We start from the raw sequence: 20,016 nt of genomic DNA, 5'->3' as shown, positions 1-20,016 counted from the left end.
GCTAGCCCCCCCGACCCGTACTAATAATGGGCCCCCCCTCCCCCCCAGAACGCCCCCCCACAGGACAGGGCCGACAAGCCCCCCACCCCACCCCACCCCAGACCCCGCAGCCGAAGCGGGTGACACCCAGAGCGACCGGGGGCCCCGAGAGGGTTGTCCCGTCCCGTCCCAGAGCCAGGGAAGGGCCGATCCCAGCCCCAGGTGCAGATGGGCAGCCCATCCGGCGCCGCTGGGCCCCCCCCACCCGAGCAGGGCCCCCCGCCAACCCCCCCAGCACAGGCAAAGGGACCACCCCCCCAAGCCAAGCCAGACCACCACCCCACCCCCCCACCACGCACCCCCGCACCCAAGCCCAGAGGACCACGCAGCGCCCCAGCCCGCCCCACCCAGGCACCGGACCCGAAATTTGAAATTTGATCTTTATTCCAATCATTTTGACCTTAGATGCTAGATTTCAAACTAGTCAGTTTGATCTATGTGTATGACTTAATTTGACATATATTTATTTTATTTTTTTATTTTCCTATATAATTTTGACTTGAAAAAAAAAAGTAAATTTTATTGTTTTAAATATTGCAATTTATTGCAAAACACTGTTTTTTTAAAATGTACTTTATTGACAGACTTTTTTCAAAGTTTTGATTATTGCCCCCCACTGCCCTTTATTTAACAAAACTAACAAAACTACTTTATGATATCTTGCACCAAGAAATTATATTGTTTCTACAAATCATTTTTAATATAAAAATATGTGTCTTTACAAATGTGTTTTTGCAGAAAGATTTTTAATGTTTTAAAGTCCCACTCTGATCATCTTTTGATCTATTTTAAAAGAGTTCAGTTATCTTTTATTTATGCAGATGCCACTTTTTATCTAAAAAAAAACTGTGTTGTTTTCCAGAACATAGTTTCTGCAGAGCGGCAGTAGTTCACCAGAAATTCACCTCTCAGTTGTAGTCAGGACTGTCAGCTGAGAGTAAGCCTACCCTCATTTCCCATCTCCTTTGTTTTTCAGTCTTTCAGGCTAGCTTACAGCCCCTCCCAACCCCGAGCTCACATTAGCGGTACAACAAAAATGGCAAACAATATTGGAGCTATCCAGCCGTACAGTTTGGAGTCAGATGCTAGCTCAGACGAGGAAAACAAAAACGTACATGAATCTAGTCGTCTACAAGTGGCTACAAGCATTTTTTTGTCTGCTCCTGATTCACCACCATTTGAATAAGGAAATACTCAGAAGTGCAACGTTAAGCTAAATTTTCTATATAAAAGTCCTCCATCATGAGATAAATGCCACAAAAACATGTTAAAAACACTATTTTCATCAGAGTGGGTCTTAAACAGTTTAATTCTAAACAAAAACATTTTCTGTGAACACAGAAAAAAAAAGCATTTTGTTTACAAATTAAGTGCAATTACATGACATAAAAACCAAGGATCCAAATGAGAGTGACGAGATGTTGGTGTTGTATTTGCACATTTCCTCTCCCTTCATTGGACATCAGTTTATATAAAGGCACGAATAATCTGATTTACCAGACGTACAGTTCAAGTGAGAATGATGTAAACGCTGCTGGATGGTTTATTAGTGTACACTCTGCTCCAGTTTCTTGCAAAATTTGAAAAACAATCTGTGTGCAGTGCAGCACAATGCTGAGACATTAATCACTAAAGGCATCAATTTATTCCACACAGCCATGAGCCTGTGGCAACAGCTGCTAAGCATTCAGGTAAAGCAAATGATTCATGGCCGTGTAACAATAATGACGAAAAAGAGTCATTACCATATCGACAGCCTCACAGATGGATTATCTTCATTGATTACTTCATGGCTTGTTGATAAGTATTTGTGTGAGAGGCAAATGGGGGAAGAAAAATGTGCTCGCGTGGAAGAAACGCGCCACCGAAAATGTCTCTGAGCAAACTATTGTGGTCATTTTCAGGCGTTTATACTCAGACACGAAGGCAGCCAAATCAAAGGAGGTGAGAAATGAATAGTCTTGATGATATGCAACGGCAAAAGGAGAATTCATGTGCAAGATTTCACAGCTAATCACAGGCCACTGTGATTCATTGCACATCTCATTCGGCTAGCCCGTTTATCACATGATGCATGCTTTCCCTCCTTTCCGCTGCCTGGGCTTCCCACTCTGCAACCTTGCCAAGGTCAGCCAGAGGAAATGATACCACTACACCACAAGATTTATACGAGATTCACTCCCGTTTGCCTCCCTGTGTACAAAACACATAGACTCCCAGCAAGGTGCTGTTTCCTTCCCTAAAGGTTTACAAAGCAGAAGTCCACCTATTGGGTGCCACGGAGAGCGTGAGGCTGGCAGCTTGTCTTGCGTGACAGGTGCTAATTGAGAAGCGAACGGAGGGTGTATCCACTTTAAACTTTAAAGCTCACCTTGGCCCTTGCAGCAAACCCAAATGAATGACCTTGGGTTTGATGCAATACAAAGAATTTTCAGTTGTAGGCTGTGAAAATAAGACGAATACAAGAGGATTTTCTGACAACCTTCCCAAAACAAGACATTAATATCTTTCAGGCAATATGTATGTTGTTGTTTCTCTTTCGGCTTTTCCCATCAGGGGTCGCCACAGCGAACCAGTAGCATTGGTAAAGTTGGCAATGTTTTACGCCGGATGCCCTTCCTGACGCAACCCTCTCAAAGCAACCAGGCTTGGGACCGGCACAGAAGTAGAGAAGGGAACAGGGAGCAGCCCGGATTTGGACCTGGGTTTCACGGATGGAAGGTGCCGCAAACCAGCACGAGCTAAACCGGCTCCCTCAGGCAATATGTATGTAATCTTTCATTATTTGTTGGATCACAGCAATAATATAATAAATTAACATACAAATATTAACAAATTGAACCATCAAGTTTGTGTGTATTTTTCTAATCACATCGTTATGAAGCTACTAAAAATCAATATACAACAGGGCACATTTTTGATATATGATTATTAAGGGTTAATTTCCTCAGTGTTATGGAATCCTCCATTATTTTGTTATTAATATTAGCTTTTAGAGGTTTACATGGTCCATCGATTCATGTCATATCAAGTCTCAAAGCTGTTTATGAGAATTCAGCAATGATGCACTTACATCAACATAAAGATTAAATATTTTTAAAAGTCTTAATCTTCAAGTCTTAATCTCAAGGGACTCATAATTCAAACTTTGCATCCTCCATGTCATACCTTTGTCCAAAAATGTCCAAGCAAAAACTGTAAGTGGCAGTATTTGTCACCAAATTACACTATAAGAAGAAAGGTAAACAATCACACAACAAAACAACAACAAACAATTTAAAAAACTGTTTTTTGCACATCTCTTTTGAGTCCAAGTGACAAAAGTGCTTTGATATAGAACATTTGCAAATGTCTTCTATGCTAGCTAAAGAGAATATAGGAATATTATCTATTGTTAAATATTTCAGAATTATAAAAAAATGTGAAAGACTTTTATGAGAAAAATTGACACAATGTAATAGTTTTTTGCACTGAAGTAGCAGATGAGGACTCTAGAAACGTCTTGTGATCCAATTACCGGTTCAACTACTTATCTGACCTTGTAACCCTTGTGATGGTTGCAGGAAGAAAAAAGAAAAAAAAATACACAATATTAAAGTACATTTTCAGTTTTAATGCATCAGTCAAAATGCTTAAGTTTGGGAGTGGAGGGGTCTTTCAGTAGACTTTGGTCAATGGACAAAGCAATGGAATTTGGGTTGCTGATCCAAAGCATTTACTGTGATCATTTGAAAAAGTTTTGTAATTTGTATCATAGTTGTATTTCTAACCTGTGCCAAAGTAAACCAACTGTATACCATTTATCCACGAAAAGGTAGGAAACATTAAAAAAAGAAATTATCTTTGAGCGATTATGACAATACTAATCTAATCTCACACACTTTGGAAAGAATTTTGGGATCGATAAATTCTTTCCGGTGTTTCCAACTGGAGCCTTCATGCATCTGGAAACAAGATCTGCATTTGTTGGCTCCATTTGAAATGATGTTCTAATTAGAACAGGACGAAATATGAAGCAATTATTTTCAAAATACCGACTCTGAAAGCCCCTAAATTTAAATAAATCTTAGGTCCCAATGTAGTTTCAAAAAGTGTATATATGGATGAGCTTTTACTACCCAAATCTGAAGATCTGCTGTTAGGTTAAAGAAGATAATCAGTGATTAGTCTAATTAGGAGTGAGGATATAGGGGTGATCAGCCTTCACGTGCCCTTGGTATCATAATAAAGGGATGGTAAATGGGTGCGAGTGCATCGTCCCTTGTCAGTGTCAGGGGGCTGCCCTGCCCCATGCTCGGAGAGGACCAGGGCTCTAAATTGCTTCCACCTCTGTGACTCTGATTAATGAGAATAGTTCTAATCGGAGTTCCTGAGGCCAGAAGCATTAGTCTTAATCTTAGGAGCCCCATCCAGCAGCAACACTGACATTTAATGTAGTGCTAGTGCAATGGTAATGAGAATTCATTCCCTAACATGGAAGCAAACTATCCTACCCCCACACACACAGGTCTTGGACTTAAGAAAGTTATTGGCCATGAGTTTCGGGGTTTATTAGTTTTCTTCAAGCCATAAGTAACCCAAACTATCTTGTTTCAGTCGGGAAAAATTAGAATGCGTTTGAGTACACAGATTAGCCCGTATGTTCTGCTCAGATATGTCTTGACTTTTGACTAAATGAACATACCAACAACTGTTTTTTTAGTTTATTTATTTAGTTAAAATGTTAAATAATTGATTTATCTACCTCAAAGAAACATTTTAGCTTCTACAAATAGATAAGGCTTGGTTGTTCTTTTTCTCCAGTGATGCAGTTACTTACAGATTTATAATTTTACTTTTGTCGCAAAAAGACCAAAAACATAATTGCTAAATTGACAAGGGTCAGATTTAAGGTCAAGCATCTCCTGAGAATGATTTAATCTGTATTCAGCTGGATGATGACACGACAGCTTATTTCTAATGTGCATAAATTTGCTTGAAATGTGAAAGCAAGCAATCATAAAACAATAGTGTAAAAACATGCGTTCTTGTTATTGACTCCACTTGAACCAATGCAAACGGTCCTCCTGTGCACACTTAGCAGTAGGTAAATTGCTGTGGGATTTGTATTGCCAGAATGTTTTAGTAGGTAATTCCTCTGTCTTTCAATTTGTTTGTCTGCGTTAAGTTGCCACTCCGGCCCCATCCATTCTCACATCCAGTTCCCGGCTTTGTCCATCCATCAATGGGGCGCACTTTGTCAGTCCTGACTTCATCTTGGCTGCTGCAATCACATCCGAGCAGGGCTCGACTGCCACTGGGGAGCTTTTTCACCTCCCATCTGCATCTACCCGATCTGCTGACGGGGCCCCTGACGTGCAGTGTTTTCTATTGCACAGGCAAGCAAAAAACACACTAATGCTACACCTCATTTCTCTGGACCACTCTTGGCCTAACATAGCAGGATGAGGGGAAAAAAAAAACGGCTTGGGAAGGGGTGATGTGTGGGAGGGGGGTGGTTGACGTTAGATTGAGAGAGACGGGAGGCAAAGAGGGGGAACCAGTTTCACAAGGGATTGGCTCTCTGGTCAGCAACAGCTCAATTTGTCTTTTCTTCTCAGATATATCGATAGACATCAAGGTTAGAAAATGTATCACTAAGTAAGACTTGATAAGCTGCAAGTCAACTGTTTTTCAAAAGGGGGCAAAGAAGACACAGGGAGGAAGGAAGACCAAAATTATTCTGTAAACTCCTTTGTGCAGCTACAGTATGTGTGATGTATGGTTGTGGGAGAACTGACAGGTAATTGAAATCCAAATGACAACAATTTTGATGAAATTTTGTCACAAAAATGCAGTTTTTTTCGAAAAAATGTGTAGAGATTACTCTATTTAACTTTCAAGTCTTACTGTTTTTGTTGTTGGCAAACCTACACCTTGCCCAGGTACTATGGTGGAAAATGAGTTTTGCAGCTAACACGGGCAAATTTACAGACATGATCATTAATTTGCACTGTCCCAGTTTAAATAAATATTGAATCAAATACAAACATTCTAACATAGAGTCAATGACAACTGGTTCCTTTCTCAAACCTGCCACCACTGGTCATTCAAGAAACTGCAAAATGTAGTACTTCCAGTTTGGCCTCAAATTTGGGAACATGTTGAAGGTTCTTGAGAGTCACAAACTGGTTTGCATAGAACTAATTTGAAGCCACTTTTCTACTTCTGGCATTTTTCCATCTTGGTTGGCTGAGTTACCAATCTATTGATAAAATGGTCAAAAAGCAATGACACAAAGACGACTAGAACCAGTGAGGTAGTTTTACATCTAAGGGTTTGATTGTTACCTGTTAGTAAAAGGATCATCTTGAAGTCTATAAAGATGCCAGTAGTATAACTGTAATGTACATAAAGCTTTAGAAGTTTTAGATCCAGACTATGTCTTTTGGTTGATGTTAGAATAGGAATGGCTCACTTCCTTTGAGGTAGTATTGTTTAGCATTGTTGGCCCCACAGCTCTAGTTAAAACAAATTCATTCTCAGAAATGCTAACAGAAAAAGCTTAGTCATGGCAAATCATTTCTTTTTGAGGCTTCAGCTTGTGCTTCTTGAAAACCAGAACAAAATAAAGTTAATTTGACGTGCACCAGAAAATCAAAAATTACCATTTCTATCAGCAGGAAACACGATTACTACTGTGCAGTTTGTCAAAAAACTACTTGGCAGAGTAAAACCTTTATTAATGAAAAATAAATCTACAAAAACTAAAAATGTCTATGGCAACAAAGGCTTTAAATGATATATCATTGGATTTATGCACTGCTCTTTAATTGATTATTTGTGGCTTGATGCACAGGGAACCACCATTTACACTGCATTTGTTGTTGTGGTAAACTTGATTAACCTAAAAGCATCATAACAGAAGAAGATACTTTCATACATAGGGCAAAAAAAGTACTTGATCGGAAGGAGAGAGCATATTGAAAAATATAATTACATATTACATGTGTTTTGTGTGGCTTAAACCACCTTAGCATAAATACTGATTTAGTAAGAGTTTTTTTTCCTTAAGCAAAAAAATCTTGAATTAAATTGGTAAACAAGGAGATTTGAGAAGCTAAATAAAATTGCAGAAAAGCACTGTAAACTGTAGCTTTAAAAAATGAAATGTGTCACGGTTCCGCCGTCAGCTGCCTCCCTCCTCCCTGCTCCTCATTGGAACCAGCTGCACCTCATCACCTCATCACCAGCAGACCTTCTTAAGGAGATCCATCCCAGCATACTACGCCAGTCCGTTACACTCTCTCCGGTGCCTACGCCTGGTCTCTAGTTAAGTCCAGTTTTGCCAAGTTAAGCCACGTACTTACCTTGCCTTATTCTACGCCTTCAGGTCCGCTCCTCCACGGGTGCCGCTGGTTCTTCCTCGTCACCGGCTGTCTACGCCGTCCTCGGCGCCTCCACTCGCTCCAAGCTGTGCTCGCCGTCCTCGGCGCTCCACCTCGTCACAGGCTGTCTACGTTGTCCCTGACATTCCTCCTCGTCCACGACTCGCATCACCCTCAGATTAAATCTTCTGACTCTGCCTCGTCTCCTGAGTTTCTTCCGGGTTCCAGCAACTGGGTCTCCATAGTGTTTGACCATGACAGAAATGTTTGATATTTTTTAACAAATTAAAAGTTGAGTATTTGACATTTGTTGGACTAAAGGTTTTAAGATGACACAAACTAGAAGAAAAAAAAATGTTATTTTTAGATACTAAATAAATATTTTTACATTTTTAAATAACACTTTCTCCTACTTCATCACTTATAGTCAGATGTTTAGCTCGATAAATAAATAATAAACTTGAAAAGCAATAAAAATCTTTAGTTAAGCAAATTAAAAATGCAACACAGTGATCTTTAGGGCAGAAATTCATAAGCGTTCTGCTTCACACTCATTTACATTAGTGAACACATTGCAGTGCAATGTTATTAATACTCTGGACCTTCCAAAAGGATCTTGTTATAAATGGACCCTGTCTATACTTTCCTCAACCTCTAAATGAGTATTCTCACTTCATTGCCCGCATCCAGAGCATCAGCACAATGAGAGAATAACAAATGATTGCTATTAACTGTATTGTCTGTAGTGATGCCCGCGAACAAACATAAGTCCATAAATAACAATTTGCGGGGATAAAATAAGCTTTAAATGAGACAGATACGAAGGTGAGTTGTTGCAAATGACATTTGAGGGCCTGGAGAAAATGAAAAGGCTGCTGTTAGTGAGAGGAAGAAAAAGGAGCAGTGTCAGATAAAGCCTGACACTGAAAGAAAATTCGACCTCCATGACCTGCCCAGGGTTTTATGTCCCAAACTGTAATGTTATTGGTGGATTATAGCTTTCTCCACACTTGGAAAAACAACATCCCAGCAAACACTCAACTGAATGGGCTTAAACAACAAAGCAGCTCCTGCTCAAGTCGTTTATCTGGACACAAAGGCAATTCCTCATATTAATTAAGCCCTGTCATTGCCGTGCTCTCTCCCCCTCGCCAAGCTCATGTCCACAGCCCTGATATGTGGGCTAAGTGTTTTCCCTGACGCCTGCTTTCCACATAAAACCTCTGGTGGGAGCTGCTGTTTACTGAATCAGTTCCAGTTACCAAAATCCCCCTGCCATGTAAACAATGTCTGCAGCAACTAAACACAGCGCTGTGCTGGGTGTCTGCAACATGAAAAGTGTTTATCCAATTAAGTGGCGTTTCAATAACATAATCCCAAAACCATGAAGGCTTTTAATAAGATTACATGACCAGCAGAGACATTGGCGTCACTCGTTCTGTGACGTGTGGCTCAATAACATTAAAAGTAGCAGAACATGATCACATTCATTGGAGTGTCTTGTCCTTTTTTTATTTTTGCCTCATACCACTGCTGCATCGAAGCCAGGGCAGACTCAAAAATGACATCTGGATTGTCTGGCATGTCCAGATGTTTTCCTTTTTCCTTTTGGACAGGTTGGTCAGGTTGAGTTACCTGGTTTGCTCCTGCAAAGCCATCATTCCAAAGGATTTCCTTGTGGCGTGAACAGTGCAACGATGCACGATAAGAAAAGCAGCTTTTCTCTACGTCAGAATCAGCTGATTTACGTTGATTGTTTAAGCGTTTGAGGAGTTATAGTATGTCAAAAAGCGTGTTTTTTTTTTGGTGTCGGCAGTGACAGCTCCAGTGTTAAAGGGTTAAAGGTTTATACTCTTATATTCTGGGTAAAATTCCTTCCATGCATCTTCTTCTGCGTATCCGGGACTGGGTGGCGGGGGTAGAAGTCTAAGCAAAGATGCCCAGACTTCCCTTGCCCTGTCCACTTCCTCCAGCTCCTCTAGGGAGACACCCCGCCACCCCCCCACCCCGAGACGTTCCTGGGGGTCCCCCTGGGTAAAACTGTGAAAAGAAAAATCTAGAAATATCTTAAGAAATGAAAAGTTTTATTTTTATTTTCAAAAAAACAAACAAAAGAGTGAAGATTGTCACACCATGGTTTTCCCAACAGCATTAATGTTGTCTGTCAATATTCGCATCTTCTCATGAATCTTCTCATCACTGCAAAGGCTAGATTTTTTTAAAATAAAAAACCTACATTCACTTTTTAGAACCAAAAAGTACATATCAAATTGGAATACAGTATTTTCTACACAGTGTGCCTTATAATCCAGAGCGCCTTATATGTGATTCATTCTGGTTGTGCTTAGTGATGTCAAAGCAATTTTGAGAAGAACAGGGCTGTCGATCAAAATGTCAAACTGTATTTTTTCAGAGAGAGTGATTAGTCTGATACAGTGTGTGTAGTGAGCATAGTCACAGTAATTTTTGTTTTAGCGGTATCTGTTTTTTATGCGTTGAAAACAAGGTTGAGTATAGGGGCGGAGCTACAGGGGAGAAAGGGAGGGGCAGTAGCCCGCCCAGCAAAAAGCTTGGCCCCCCACTTCCCCCCAATTTTTGAATCATAATTTGTAACATTATTGACAAAGATTTAAATAAAAACCATCAATACAATCTTCTTTAAAATAAGAAAGATGGGTTGCTCTAAATTAAGGAGATGGGACAGATTTTAATCTCTCTATGACGGTTCATCTTTAACAGTAACCCACACTGAATACAGCTTTGGCCAAGGTGTCAAAATAATAGCATTCATTAAAACTACAGCCGGGTGTTTCACAGAAAACAAATATGGAGAAGGAATATAACAAAAGATTGTTTATATGTTGTGGCATAAAATAGGAGGGTGCATGAGCGAGGCAGCGGCGGGAAGAGGTGATGTTGACGGATGGACAGAAGTGACAGTGCTGTATTCATCCTGCACGCTAGAGCGCACGTCCTGCTAGTGGCGGTCGACAGAGCAATAAATCACAGGCCCTCCATCCTGTATCTACAGCTTATTACATCCACCATGACAAATAAATAATAATCCCTGTCAGCACAGCCCTTTGCTCAAGGATTGAGTCTGAAAGCGTTTGCTCATCACTCCTACTCCTGAGTGGAAACACCAAGACAGAAGAATTGAATGGAATGCTTTACCAGTACTCTGAAAGGCGCCTGAAAACATTAACAACGGCAACAAAAATAGGAAGGTCAAAAAAATAACATCAGTCTAATTCATTCATTTTTTTTTTCTATTATTTTTTATTTATTTATTTTGCAGTGGGCTCTTCAGTTCAGAGTAAAAACACACACTGCCCCATAAATGTTAAGATTTGTATGGGACAGCAGCGGTAGCTTAATGTATGCTTTTATTTTGATGTCTAAGGTTCTTTGTGATGCTACACCTCCCAACTGAAAGGAATTCAACATGTGACAAAATTCAGATAATCTCTTATTGCCAAGCAGGTCTTTTTATTAAAAAACAAAAAAACAAACTTAGAAGTCTTTGGGATTAAACTGAACAACGTCAAATTCAGTTACATGACTTGAATTTATATGATTTAAGATGTGTTAAATTGAGACCAAATCAAATAAATTGATTTACTGAGAAGAATTTGATTTAACTGAACTCAACTAAACTTTTTTAACTAAATGACACTGAACCGAAGCGAAATGGACAGAGCCAGGGTAGCTTGAATTGACATAAATTCACCTAAATTTTATTCAATGAGCTACACTAAACAAGTATAAAATGACTTTATGATGTTTGCATATGTAGAAAATTACTGAAGACTGACTTCAATTGTCTTTTAATTTATTTTAAAACCATTCCCAGTAGTCTTTTATGTATGATTATGCATATTTTTTACCCAAATAAAAAAAACCTGTGTTGGTTTCTAGGACATAGTTTCTGCAGGGCAGCTATAGTTCATTAGAAATTCGCCTCAGAGCTGTTGGTGGGACTGTGGGCACAGAACAACCCCGGCCCCTCTCCCCCTCCCCGTTGCAGAGCGGAGCAGGACACTCGTTGCCGCTCAGCTTCTATGTGTAAGATCTTTTTCAAACTGCAATTTTTCATCTGCTCCTGATTCACAATAATCTGAAAAAATTAATTCACAGAAATGCAATTTTAAGCAAAATTGTCTTTATGTATGTCCTCCATTATGAGAAAAATGCCAAAAGATAATGTTAAAAAAAAACAATTATTTAGCTGAGTGGGTCTTCATGGTTTCGGTATTGTGTTGCATCTTAAGCACAAATAGTCCAGTTATTTAACCCTTTAACAGTGGCGCTTCAGATTCAGTGTTGTCATTCCTTCGACTACTGTACCACTTCAACTGTTGATGCAATTGTTGTAATTCCAGTGGATTCTGGAACAGAGAAAAGCAGCCTTGCTCTGACATGCAACACTTCACTGTAGCAAAGTGTTTACGCAGTCAATGTAAATAAGCTGATTCTGTCATGGAGAAAAGCTGCTTTGTGCCATTATGTAACACTTAACAATTATTGGTATCAAGCTGATACTAAAAGATGCTTTTTACAACGTCCGAATCAGCGCATTCCCTTTGATCGCATAAACGATCAAAGAGTTATAGTCTGTCAAAGAGCGTGTGTTATTTAGATGTTGCCAGCGACATATCTGGTGTTTAAAGGTTACGGCAAAAATGGTTTTACAGCAGATACACCACAAGTGAAAAGGTTTCAACATTTCAGCTGGTTCTTTCTCCAATCCTAAGAAGTCTTGCATCTTAGCACAGTCACCAAACAAAGTAGATCCAAAAAGATTCACGTTCTTCTTAGGACGCAACCGTTAAGAGACTTAATTTCTCAAAACACCAAAATCTACACTTTGATTTCTAAGTTTTGGATTGCTAAAAAGCTGTTCTTAGCTTTTAATAACATTAACACAACAATAAACAAAAACACTTAAGCTTTTTCATCTGTTTGACAAAACCATCTTGCTAACTCTATGAATGGAAAATACCTTTTTAAATCAGTCTAATTTCCAAGGACACTAATGTATGAACATATATAACTGTCAGGTTTTAGCTTCATCAAATATAATTTCCTATTTAGATAGATTCAGCAGTTATCTAATTGCTTAATCAATGAATGAGCAGAGCTGCTGGCTGTATTGTTTGGATCAATACAAATTCATTTACATGTGTCTGCAGAGAAACACATCCTCCTGCTCCTCTCGCTCTTGCATTATTTAGAGGACATGTGCTGTAAAGCTCATTTAAAGCCTTTGTCCCTCATGCCCCTATGTTACTGTAAATTATACAAGAGCATTTAATCATCCTTAGATGAGGAACCATTTACTTTGCAATCCCTCAATAAAAATTAAAAGCCCTCATAAAAACTGGAATGAGAGTGAGACGCCCTCGTCTAAATCAAAGTGAGAAGTCCTTTCAGACTACAAGCCCGAACACTGCTCTGCCCGCTTTTATTTTGACATTTGTGGATGACTTCAGGTGTTAAAACAAAATAAAATGCAGATGAGAGCAGGCTGTCATAAAGGTTAGCGAACTGTAAATGGTGCTCTCCATCTTCCCTGGGTAATTGGTGCAAAACTGTAAACATGCTGAGAGATGTGAGTGTGTCCTGCCGCTCCCTTAGTTACAGCATAAACATTAATCATGGCATCACTGGCCCATGATTAATCATGAGTAATTGATCACACCGATCTGTGGGAGAAAATAAAGAGCTTGTTATTGCTGTCTCATAGCAGTGACTGTTGCTGTAAAATGCAGCTGTGTGCTTAGAATTGCAAAGACAGTGACTTGCCACCCGATCATTCCTGACCGCAACTATGTTTCTTTTAGGAAAGGTGAAAGATGGGACAAAAGTTTAATGTGTTTATGATTAAGTAAACTCAAAATGTGCAGCGCCAACTTTTACTGCCTTCCATTATCTAAATTAGTGCTGAAACAACTTCCCCATTAGTGGACTGACAAAAAATAAATGATGTCATTTGCAAGCAAAATCCGGTTTGCTTTAACACAGCCGAGGTTTGAGCTAAATGCCAATGTCAAAAATTAGCATGCATAGTTATAGGTAACTATGCAGATGCAGTGGTTACCCCAGCACCCATCTTCCTTTTTAACAATATTTTATATATACAGTACAGACCAAAGGTTTGGACAAATCTTCTCATTCAAAGCGTTTTCTTTATTTTCATGACTATGAAAATTGTAGATTCACACTGAAGGCATCAAAACTATGAATTAACACGTGTGGAATTATTTACATAACAAAAAAGTGTGAAACAACTGAAAACATGTCATATTGTAGGTTCTTCATAGTAGCCACCTTTTTATTTGATTACTGCTTTGCACACTCTTGGCATTCTCTTGATGAGCTTCAAGAGGTAGTCACCTGAAATGTTTTTCACTTCACAGGTGTGCGCTGTCAGGTTTAATAAGTGTGTTTTCTTGCCTTATAAATGAGGTTGGGACCATCAGTTGTGTTGTGCAGATGTCAGGTGGATACACAGCTGATAGTCCTACTGAGAAAACTGTTAGAATTTGTATTATGGCAAGAAAAAAGCAGCTAAGTACAGAAAAACGAGTGGCCATCATTACTTTAAAACACATGTGTCAAACTCAAGGCCTGGGGCCAAATGTGGCCCACCATGTTCTTTTATGTGGCCCGCGTGAACATAAACGTTTTAATTTCTTAAAATAAAATGTTTCTTTAGTTGATTACATATTATTTATGTGTAGCTGCTGTTTTCATTATTCAATGTTTGCAGGTCTTATGTGTGTATGCAGACAAATTGTTGTCATCAAACCACCAGTTGGATGCAAAGCTGTGTGCAGCCTTTTTTTTGTAAAATGTAACACGTGTAATACATGCTCTTACTAGCTCAGTTTTATGCTATTTTTCTTTATTCATTTGGACAGTATGAACCTTCATTGATGGAGTTATGTGGGTTTTAATAAATGGACAAAATTTAAAAGGATTTATGCTAGAGTAACAAGCAAACATCTGTTTCTCTATGCAACTGTAATTGTTACTTTAAAAAGTTATAATGAATAAATAATGAGTTTTTTAAAATTAAGGAGTACTTAGATTTATTTTTCATCACATTTAGTTACATGTATACGTTTTATCTGGCCCTTTGAGGACAGCCACTATGCTGATGTGGCCCTCGGTGAAAATGAGTTCGACACCCCTGCTTTAAGAAATGAAGATAAGTCAGTCCGATATATGTGTACGTATGTATGAGAGACAATGAAACACATCATGCCCGGCCATCGTCGCCCGGCCAAACAAGGTCTGCATCAGGTGCTGGGGGACTAGCGCAACCTAAAGGAAAGTGGGCTACTGGAACAAGACGGAAATGGACTTGATGGGAGAACAAGGTTCTGTTAGAATGCTTCTGTGCAAGCAATCCCACCCAGAGGGGTTACATTCAGAGAATGTGGAATGAATGGATGCTTCGAAACCCACAATCAACGCTGAACAACAGGTCAGAAAGGAGGCTATACCATACTCCCACTCTGAGCTTGGTTACACAGCCCCAACAACCACAGATACACTAAGCGAAGCAGCAACTGACCTGAAAGACAAGATCAAGTCTAGAATGAACACTAGGCAACCCCGACACCAGCTACAATGGTTAAGTGATGTACCTGTGATGCCCTGACATGATACATGCCTACTGGCTAAAGAAGCTCAATGCACGAGCGCCTGGCAGCACAAATGAACCAGCTGCTAAGAGATGGGACTCACCCCGAATGGCTAACAAAAGGGTGAACGATCCTGATCCAAAAGGATCCCTCAAAGGGTGCAGTCCTATCCCACTACCTGCCAATAACCTGTCTCTCCACAACATGGAAGCTCATGTCCGGCATCATTGCAACCAAGATAAATAGGCACATGGATCAATACATGAGCAACACACAGAAAGGCATTGGTAGAGACTCCAGAGGAGCCAAACACCAACTCCTGGTCAACAGAACAGTCGCCCAAGACTGCAAGTCTCGACACACCAACCTGTGCACAGCCTTTATTGACTACAAGAAAGCCTATGACTCAATGCCACATGTGGATCACTGAATGATTGGAGCTGTACAACATCAACAGGACTCTAAAAGCCTTCATAGGAAATTCGATGAAGCTGTGGAAAACCACCCTTGAAGCCAATGGGAAGCCACTTGCACAAGTCTCTATCAAATGTGGGATATACCAAGGTGACGCTCTCTCCCCACTGCTGTTCTGCATAGGTCTGAATCCCTTCAGCCAAATAATCAACAAGACTGGCTATGGATACCGACTCAGAAATGGGGCATACATCAGTCATCTCCTTTACATGGATGACATCAAGCTATATGCTAAGAGCGAGTGTGACATTGACTCCCTGATCCACACCACCAGGATCTGCAGTACTGACATTGGGATGTCATTCAGGCTTGAGAAATGTAGCCGGATGGTGACAAAGAGAGGCAAGGTAGTCCAAACAGGAGGGGTCTCACTCCCAGAAGGAACAATGATAGACATTAAGGACAGTTACAAGTACCTTGGAATTCCACAAGCAAATGGCAACCTGGAACAGACAACAAGGAAAGCTGCAACAATGGGTAAGGCAAGTCCTGATAAGCCAGCACAATGGCAAGAATAAGACCCGGGCAATAAACAGCTATGCACTGCCAGTAATCAGATACCCTGCAGGAATAATAAGATGGCCAAAGGAAGAGAAACAGACCACGGATGTTAAGACATAAAAGCTCCTCACCGTGCATGGAGGGTTCCATCTCAAATCCAGCACCCTAAGACTGTATGCTAGCTGCAAGGAAGGAGACCAAGGACTAGTGAGCGTGGAAGCCACTATCCAGGATGAAACATCCAAGATGCATGAATATATCAAGCTCAAGGCCCCAAATGACAGTGTGCTCAGTGAATGTCTCAGGCAATGGAGAGCAGAGGATGCAGTGCTGAAGGACAGATCCTCATGGGAGGACAAACCCCAGCATGGGATGTACCACCGGACTGTAACTGAAGTGGCTGATATCGAGAAGTCCTACCAATGGCTAGAAAGGGCTGGTCTACAGGATGGCACTGAAGCACTCATCCTGGCAGCTCAGAAACAAGCCCTGAGCACCATAGCGATAGTGGCTCAGATCTACCACACCAGACAAGACCCAAGGTGTAGGCTGTGCAAAGAGGCGCCTGAAACAATCCAGTACATAACAGCAGGGTGTAAGATGCTGGCAGGGAAAGCATACATGGAGCGCCACAATCAAGTGGCTGGAATAATATACAGGAACATGTGTGCAGAATATGGCAGTGGTGCCTGTGGTAATTGGAGCACTCGGGGCAGTAACCCCCAAGCTGGAGGAGTGGCTACAACAGGTCCCTGGAAAGACCTCAGACCTCTCAGTCCAGAAAAGCACAGTGCTAGGAACTTAGTTACTTTTTTTTAACAAAATACGGGGACATGAACAGACATTTTATCTTGAAAGGCAAATCATAATAAGGAAATAGATAACAATAATAGACTGAAAATCTATTGATTGAACTATTTTGCTTCAAAAAACGTTGGAGGAATCTAGTTTACAGCATAGCGCAACTTATGAACAATTATTCAGGTAACAACAAAAGAATGTTGAGAGGTCAACTAAACTCTTTATATCCGTTTAAATCACTAAAACCATTGAATCATTCATCGTCTGTGTTGCTTTTGAACAATTCTGCCAAGCCGGGCATAAGACTGAGCGGCACTTCTTCTTGTACGTTGTTGTCAGGTGCAAAAACTTATACACACAGGTACAGTGCCCTCTAGTAGTGATTAGTTGGAAAATAACGGACACATTAGCCTATTTAATGCATTAAAAAAAAATCACATATAAGTCACACCTGAGTATTAGTCGTACTCCCAGCCAAACTATGCAAAAAGCTGCAACTTATACTACGAAAAAGCTTTTGGCACTGAGTTAATAAAACTAAATGCTTTCTCCAGGAAAAGCACAAAAATTCTGCCAGCTTGAAAGACCTGGATAAGAATGGTTAAATACAGCACCAGGACTTAGGACAATAAAATTTTAATTAATTTGAGCGGAAAAAGAGCTCACAAATGAACTCATATTTTTGACAAATATGTTGGATATTATATTTTGATCAGTGACCCAACTATCTTGCCAGAATTAAAATAGTGAGAGATCTGGCTGCTAAGATGGAAAGCTAATTCATTTGATAATTATAAACAGTTGACAGCAGGAGAGATATACCATTTACCAACAGACATACATCTTGGATACGTGATGCATGGTTTTTGTACTTCCTCTGACCCGCCTGGATTCAAATCTACGAATTTGTAACAACTAGCTCCACCCGTCAGCTTTAGTTTATTGTTAAAATAAGGCAAAACTTGTATCAAGTGTGTGTTAAAGACCTGCTGACCTGTGACAATATGAGTTAAACAGCATATTGCCCAGAAAGAGGCAAAAACCAATTAACATTATTTTGGGAAACAGTAAATCTTGCCATGGCAAACTCTGTACCTGAACTCACGGGAATGGCCCAAATTCCACACCATTAGAGAGAGTAGACGTCGACCCGTGAACCACGTGTCGGGTCAAAAAACCTGACAGACACGAGTCAGCTGCTGTCAATCTGGGTTTCGCTAATTACATTCGTCATGGGTTTATGATTCACCGTAATCAGATTTTGCAGGTAATTTACCATATTAGCAAGAATTTCAATTATTTCTGCATCATGTGGCGGCCAAACAGAGGCCTGCTGAGAGTTTTCCACCTCTCCTTATGTTACATTAAACAGGTCAGAAGTTCACGCCCTTATTTTCAACTCCTCAGGCTGAGCTTTGAACTCCTGACCTTTTGGAAGGGGGTTGTGTGGGACGTTTCATGCACAGTAGCTCCTTTTACAAATGTATGCTGACGCCATGCTATTAAAGCAAACTCTAGAACATACAGATACATCTAGCCTTAGAAGGAGCTCTGCCCGCTCTTTGTATTTATGGACGAGTCTCATAGTTAACCTCCAACCATAAATCATGTTAATTGGTTTACTGATAAAAATGTCTTTCAAGTTCTGTTCACATGGTGCTGTGGCACCCCCCGGTTACTGTTTAATCTTTCTCCTGCAATGGTTCATCTGTTTAACTGACTTGAGGTTAGGAGGAGTGGAAAAGGGAGTTCTTCATATCACGGCACAGTGTGATGCTAATTTAAAGCCTCTCAATTGAAATAATTGACAATGCCAGTTAATATGTTAGCAAATTAACTGTTCAGGTCAACAGTTTAGATTTCTATTTTCATTCACTTTTTGAAAACCTAATAACTACTCTTATTTATTACGCTTGGTGCGGTGACTGAGGGTGGATTTCAAGGTGGCAATATCTTATTTGTCCAACTGGTGTGGATAAATGAAATGTCTGGTGCGAGTCTTCCCAGAAAATTGTATCGACTTTCTGGCAAGGACACTGAAGCCCATAGGACTAAATTGTCCCTCATCAAGCAAAGACCACACACAGACGTTCATTTACCTGTCAGATTAACATTAGTGGAGAATCAGCTCTAGGCTACATGGTTTAAAGACCCACTCCAATGACAATAGTTTTTTTGGTGTTTTTAACATTTTTCTGATGATGGAGGACATATATATTTAAAAAGGTTAAGCAGATAAATTGCCATTCTGCATGTATTTTTCTTCAAATCATAGTGATTTAGGAACAGATGTGCAATTTGAATAAGCTTGTAGCTGTTTTGTAGAAACTGCTATCAGTGGGCCACAAGCTCCCTGTTCGACTCCTGATGCATCCACAACTAGATCAACATGTCGTTTTCTTCCTTTGAGTTTTTTGCGTAAACCAAGGGATCGTGGAAAATTAAGGCAGGAGGAAAAACAAGACCAGAACATGACAAGAAAATGTGCAGCTGAAAATGGCAGCAGTCTTTAAAACTTTTAAAGTGGCGCTTGCTTACTTTTAGTGCAAATCGGAGGAAAAGAAAAAACAGCTTTGCCAATGTTTTTTTTATGCAATTAAAAGCCCCCCCAAGTTAACTGAGCATCTTTGTTTGAGACCAAAGTACTGCAATGCTATCTACCCTCATGCAGCTCTTGTTGATCTTTTTATGATTAATGGCTCAAAAGGATCTCGAAAAAAGGTCAAGCACAGAGTTAGGGATGGAGCAGCTATGCGGGGTAATTAAGACAAACATGATTAATAACCCCAAGCTGCCACTGTGTTCTGTAAACAAGATTCTGCCAGATGGGATGCATTTTTGAATATCATGCATTAGTCTCACAAAGCATAAGGGCACACAGATAATAAACACGTTCTTAAAAAAGCTTGCTGTTAATGTTGTTAAACACCCTGTATTGGTTTCTGATGTATGATGAGTGCATGAATGCACAAATGTTGCAGATTTCATAACCTCATTGAGGTTGTGCCTTCCATCTACACAGTAAACAAAAACATATATCAGTAACTATGGTAATAGAAAATTGATTGCTCTTAATTGCTCCACTTTTTCCCCTGATAATAAGAGCTTTTAATGAGTAAAGTGAAGTAAAGTCTAATAGTTCTATCATGGTGACTTTAATAAAGTATGATTACAGGCATGGA

General features: G+C 40.0%; 1 long non-coding RNA gene across 1 annotated transcript; it reads left to right on the top strand.

The window, feature by feature from the left end:
- The first annotated feature begins 7,279 nt into the window (after window positions 1–7,279).
- Window positions 7,280–7,603, top strand: LOC105356561. Its single transcript, XR_910674.2, has 2 exons — window positions 7,280–7,330; window positions 7,412–7,603. It is a non-coding gene; the product is annotated as an uncharacterized LOC105356561 (long non-coding RNA).
- Window positions 7,604–20,016: the final 12,413 nt, after the last annotated feature.

The sequence above is a fragment of the Oryzias latipes genome, chromosome 19 (assembly GCF_002234675.1).
Source record: "Oryzias latipes chromosome 19, ASM223467v1".
Lineage (NCBI taxonomy): Eukaryota > Metazoa > Chordata > Actinopteri > Beloniformes > Adrianichthyidae > Oryzias > Oryzias latipes.
This window is presented reverse-complemented; position numbering and strand designations above follow the sequence as displayed.